Consider the following 6,887-nt stretch of genomic DNA (forward strand, 5'->3'; position numbering starts at 1 on the left):
CATGTAGGTTTTGGCAACGTTTGAAACTATTCTCTGGTTGCATACAATATGTAGGGCACAAGACTACAATTGTAATAGTTCTCTGTCGTTGATCAAAACACTCAGCTGCAAAAGCTATTTATTGCCATGGAAGGCCAAGGACCACAGCCATTCGGTTTAACTGTGTTCATTATTTTTGTAAAAATGACCAGAAAAAAAAACCTGGAAATAAATGCATCAATAGGAATGAGAGCATCACAACCACTAGAACAGCATGGTATACACATCAAATTCACTTCATATGGAAGCTGGAAAAACAAATGATGAATACTCTCCTGGCTTCCTAGCCTCTGACCAAAGGATCCAGGAAGGCTTTGAGAAAAAGAGGACCACGGTGTAGACCTGTGCTATAGCAAGCAGACCTTTAAGTGGACAAGAGGAGAACGAAACACAAAGATGCTTTACAGTCCTAATAATGAAAGGGACTATAGTGACTTGTCATATTAATTAAAGACTATTACAAAAAGGGAACACCAAGACAAAAGTTTTCATAGAAGAGTGTCCTGAGAAAAGTCGTATCATCACCCCTCTTCTTTCAACACAGTTGGTAACGGACTTATTCACCCTTTTGTCACTATGTCCTCCTGGTAGGAGTCATCACTCATGATTTCAGGTAGCAGGGACACAGACTATCAAGAAAAGTTGAGAAAAAGTTGAAAGCTTGTCTACCCAGATATTTACAGAAGCCTCATACCTTCTGCCTCCAATAGGAAAGCATGTCAAGAGATTCCAGTAAGTTTTTGAAACATGCATTTCTCATTATACAACCTGTAATTTGGATTTTCTCAGTTCAGTTTATCTATGCACATTAAAAAAAAAAATCTCAAAGTAGTACTTTAAATATCATTGCTATTTCAGTCAGAATCACAGTATATATGAAGAACAGAGAAACTTTTACTAAGTTTTTAACATTTTCATTAGCAACTGTTATACCTCATGTTTTTCTTGAAGTCCCAGTTATATCAACTTTTAGATATCAGTTATGTTATTTGACTACCAAAAATGCTGTAGAAAGTTCAGACAAGGTTCAAGAATCCAAGTTAAAAACCATAACACCCTTGAAAACATAAACAGTTTAAAACAATCACTTTCATTATTTTGGGGCCTTGGTTCAGAAATGTGGAGTCATAAAAGGGATGACTTTTTTTTTTTAAATACACCTTACTAATTTTTTTCCTACCAGCTGCCATCAAAGATAAGCACTTGTCAGTAGGCAGATTTCTAAGATGCCTTTCTTTTTTAAGCTAAGAAATAGAACTTTAGAAGTATTAATAAAAATTTCAGCAGCAGAAATAACAGAGTTATTACATGAAAGGGAAGAAAAACAAGAACGACTTATACCACATTTAAAGAAAATCTCCACTCTAAAGAATTGTAACACAGTTCTCTTCCTGGACGGGAAAGTCTTGCCTTCATCTGTGATGAGCCTACTAAACTTCAGTTTATCAGACATACTCTCATTTTTTCCATATGCAGATCTATAGTATAAACAACACTTAAAGTGAAGAAGGGATGGAGAATAAATAACAAATTTATAGCTAAATTACCTAAGTGCATTAATTTTGGGGATTGAGTTATTTTTCGTATCACTTGGTAAAAATTATTTCTGTGCTGTATATACTCCATTGCATCCCAAAGTTTTGGTTTAAAACACTTGCCTATGAACTAATTATAAAACTACACTGAAAAAGTACACTTCTACTAAGAACAGAAGTAGCAGCACAGTGTTAATTGCATGTTTACTGGCAAACTTTCATAAACCAAACTATTGGCTCTAGAAGTTAAATTTTTTCAAAAACCATTTCAGATTTATTTTAGTGTACTTGTAACAGTGTTTTGAATGGAAAAAGATAACAGCTTACTACTCCTCCAGGAAAAGAATGCATTTGACTCAAAATTTTCATCTTCTTTGTTCTGCCTAGCTTATCCATTTTGTATTAAATAAGTTACCAATGTTACACTAATGCATGCTAATTCATTTGCACATATGTACATCATAAAAGCAGTTATCAAAAAAGTCTGTATCATTGAATATTTTATCAACTACTTAAAACCGCTATTCCAAAACACTAAGTCTCACACTGGAACAAATTAATTTAGAGATAGACCCATTAAAGTCAGGGGAGGAAAAAACACATATGTTTCTAAAATCTAAGGTGTTTTCCTACACTTGTAATTTTATGTATCAATGTAATTAATACTTTAAGTACCCATTCCTGTAGCTTGTGAGGGGGGTCCTGTACCCTTACTGCCAAGAGGTTCACGGGGCCAAAGTGACAAATAGTTTCAGCATACTGTTTTGTAACTTCAGACTCACAAACACATTCAGGATCCTGTTAAAGGAAGGTAATGAATTTTATTAGTCAAAAACACCCAGTGTAAACTGACTGGTGATGGACCAGGACCAAACATCTTCACGCAGACGTGAAATGCTACTGAGTTTGGTAATTTTATTTGAACATACATGTTTGCATACAAACTAGGGTCTTAAGTACTTTGCTGTCTACTAAAGTTGTAAAATACAGAAGGACATGAAGTGACAGAATTGTTATAATCCAAGTGAAACAACATACGTGATACCCTGAAACCCTGATTTAAAAGTAGAAGAGGCTGATCAGTGCAGCTTCTCTACACAGCAACCTTTTTTTTCTTTAAATGTGTATTAATAGATTTATTTGTCTTTAAAAAGTTACAGATTTTGAGGCCTTTCTATCTAATACTGACATCATTTTAAATTAAGATGGAGTACAGGGATGACAACACCAGGGAAAATTTCCAAAGCTTTAACTTCTCACCATTCTATCATCACCTCAAAGTCAATTTTCACCTTTTTCACCGGCTGAATTTGTTATCTTACATTTTGCTTTGGGGCTCGTGTTCTTGCAGTATGGCAGTACTGGATTACAAGAATACCGACAAGCCTGTTTGCTAAAACTGAACAATGGCTTTTGTACAGCAAGTCTGTAATATCTAGAAAGAAAAGTAAAAGCAGAACTGACAAAGCACACTTATTTGTTAATTACATGTGGACTGCAAATCCTCATAGTGAGTAGTAATAAGTAAAGCCAAGCCTGAAGTTGCTTGTGAAGATTTTTGACACAAGATTTTTTTACACCCTTGATCACACAGCAAAGCCAGTTACAGGGCCCAAAGAATTAATTACAGATCAGAGTTTAATATTTACTACTGAAAATAATGCAGGTTCCTTAACACCTAACCTGAACTATTGCTCAAGCATGACAGACCTGCCAGTTAGGAAAGCCCAGGGTATGAGCTACCTAAAAGGGGAACATCTCACCCCACCTCAAGGCCCTTCTGACAACTGTAGATGAGGATTCCAGCAAAATGCATAAAACACTAAGTCAGTAACAACTCAGCTGTGGACCAACCAAGAACTAAAATAGCACAGACAGCCTTAATTCCACTTTGTAAAGCTTCCAAATGCTTCACTCGATAACTGATGTAAAATCCTCAACACAACTTTTTGTCACTTAAACAGAGACACCATGCAGCAATATTTCAGCAACCGAATACACATTTTGTTTTTTTTCTGGGATGGCAAAAATATAGTAACAGCACAGATACAATTACGTTCCTACACAAAGGGTTCCACACATTTTAAGCGAAGTCCAAAATTCTGAGCACCTTGTACACTGGTCCCAAGTGTACAATCCATATTTCTTCTGTGCCTTTTCTAACTATCAGTGAATGTTGTCCAAGAATTTACTGCTTACTTCCACCTGGAGTAAGAAATAGAGAAAGGTCCTGCAAAAATCACCAACTATTTGAAGTATATAAACCAAACAGACCACATAAGATAGAACTAAGCCATGACCTCAAGAACTGCACAAAAATTGGAGTAGAGAGATGAATAACAGCTAAAAACTACATAAAAAGAGCAAAGTACCCAGCATCTGGAGGATGAAGGGATGCAGGAAAATCTAACAACCAATGAAACCCCCCAGTTAATACGTGAGGAGATACTAGCCACCTAAGATTTTCCACCATGCCCAGTAATGCTAATTGGTGGCTACAGCATTACATACTCCTCTTTGCTAATTTTCAGAATTGTGTAATAAGGCATAAAGAAAAACAATTTAAATCATAAATAAAAGTTTAATTTGAAAAAATCTGTCCAAACTCCCTGATGGCTTGAATATTTAGCTCTTTAACCACACCTTTCAAGATAAAATTTACACTTTTCATTCCAAATAAGAAACACCACACACAAATTAGGAGCACGGCTTTTGAACAACAGGACCAAATACCATTCTTCCTGCTTCTCTTTTTTTTTTTAACTGAAAGTAAGGATAAAGAGACAAGAAAAAACAATGCCTTCCTTTAATTTCTGTACCTATGTATTTAATGGACAGTATATCTAATACAAATGAATGAAGATCTTAGAAACTAACATCACAGATATAATCAAAACACACTAGGGTTTTCAAAAGTTGCAGAGCATGAGGTGTTCTGACACAAAAGAGAAGGCTGAAAGGCTTTTAGTTATATCAACACAAGGACTGCAGATGTTAATCTGGATTTTAAACTCCAAAGAATCCTTTCAAGCCATTCAGTACTATAAAACTCATTGGAGCATCCCAATATATCTTTCATTTTTTAGTTCTTTTCCCAGAACAGTTCTTTAAAATGCACTGTCAAACAACTTCAGGAAATCACAATTTATCTCCTCCCTTCATATTCCCAACACAGGCCAAAGACACTAGGAATATCAAAAAGGTCATTCTCATTCAACTCCCTTCTTGATGGTCGTAACTTATGTTCTTAATCAGAAATATTATCTAAAAGAAGTTTAATTAAAAGCTGAAACTATTCTTCCTTTTACTTATATATTTTTGCCCTTTAAATTCAACACTGCATTATCTTGCATAATTTTTTCCTTTCTATCTTTTGAAGCTATACTTTCATTCCTTTCAATATATTCTTCTAGCTCCGTCTTACCGCCCATGCCACTTTGAAACAAGACACAAACATTCTGCAAGCCCAGTTCTCTCCTTCCGTTGATATAATGCTGCCATATTTAATAACCTAGATTTCCACATGACAGTAAGAAACAGACTGTAGCTTAAGAAAATTATGAAATCAGTCTTCAAGACCTCTGTCTTTAAGAGCCCAAAAAATGTCCAGGATAGGTACCAAAACCTGTATTGTATATCTAAGCAACTGTCAATAACCCTACTTTTCTCCTTACACATTTGTGAATCTTTGAGTAGGGATCCAGACATCACCATCTGAAAATGACAGCTATAACCAAGTGCACATTAAAAAGAAAATAAGCTTTCTAATGACCCATGACCTCTACTACTTAAAACAACACCCTACAGAGTTTTGGAGGTGCTGCATAGAAAAATTAACTTCAGTGCTGGGCTGCAGCACATTCATTCTGAAGAAAGACAGAACAAAATACCGTAACATAAAATTCTGTCAACAGATTTATCTACAATTTATTTACTGGATGCAATCACCTAATGACACAGCTACAGTTCCTTCCCAAACTGTGGCTGTCAAAAGGCTCATCCCACACCAATCACAACATAATTCACAGGTTCTACATTCTGAACTTCAGAGGACTCCTTGATATTCACTCCCTACTGCCTGCAAAGCCATGAGAGTATTTGTGTCTTTTGTGACCGTAAAATGAAGCATGCATCACGGTTAACAATTTACTAAACTGTGGTTCTCCCCCTTTTTTATCATATGTAAGCCAAGAAGCAGATAACAATGATGACATTAAAAACTACCGCACTGGAGTATCTGAGTTAACACCTTACTGATATGAACAGGGCAGCTCACACCTCTTGCAGCTATTGTTCCAGTTTCTCTACAACCTCTTAGACATCTCTGCTTTTAGTTCACGTTCTGAGGTTTTCAACAGAGCTGTAACAGCCAGGGACTGGGGCACAGGGCGTGGGGGCAGCGGAACGGGTAAGTAAAAGACACCGGCTAACAAGGTAGCAGATTTAGAGAGGTGTCAGTAAGCAACGCCACTGCTCAGCAGATAAATCTCAGTATTAGTGTCACATAGTGTGTACCCAAAGTACATCCTCAGTAGTCCTACCACAGCTAACATACAACTACAACGTGGATTAGGAGGGACACATAATGTCATTGTAGACCTAAATAAGGAAGCAGAACGCTAAGGAACTTAGTGTCTGGAGCCACCTTTTTTTGCTGTACGCTAAAGGCACAACAGCTTGAACTGAGCTAGTGCAATAACTAGACTTTTTCCAAAGGTCAACTGGGAAGCAAAATTACGCTGTAGATGAACAACCACCACTTGAAATGCAGTGGTAAGTTTTGTAAGATTTTTCCTGTTAATTTACGGACAGATCAATGCTTAGATGATACTATTAACAAAACCAGAACCTGATCAGGAATACCTTGTTTCTAGGGCCTGGAAAGCCAGGCCCAGATAGGTTTCTATCAGAAATTGAGAACTTGGTCTTGGCCTGCATCCTTCAGCTTTTGAAGAAGCAGCCACAGGCCACACAGATCAAGGTGCACAACCACAACAGCTCACCAGCAACTACAGGTGCCTCGACACCTTGCATTAGCTGAAGCATACCAAGACCTGGCTGCCGGGCTCATTCTGACAGGGAATTGGCCTTTGAACACCAACAGACCCAGCTGCAGGTACCTGCCCTCAGGAACAGGACAGATGAATGAATACTACATGGGTGTAAGCACATGGGCATAAATTCACTTCTGGGGATATGTGGCTGTACCTGTTGGGACCAGACCATGGGAACACGAAGCCGAGGACTACATAACCTTGGTATTTTGCCTTTACGTTCGTTTCCCAGGCAGGGAGACTACAGCGGGCCGGGCGG

This window comes from Phaethon lepturus, unplaced genomic scaffold (genome assembly GCF_000687285.1).
Source record: "Phaethon lepturus isolate BGI_N335 unplaced genomic scaffold, ASM68728v1 scaffold7967, whole genome shotgun sequence".
NCBI lineage: Eukaryota > Metazoa > Chordata > Aves > Phaethontiformes > Phaethontidae > Phaethon > Phaethon lepturus.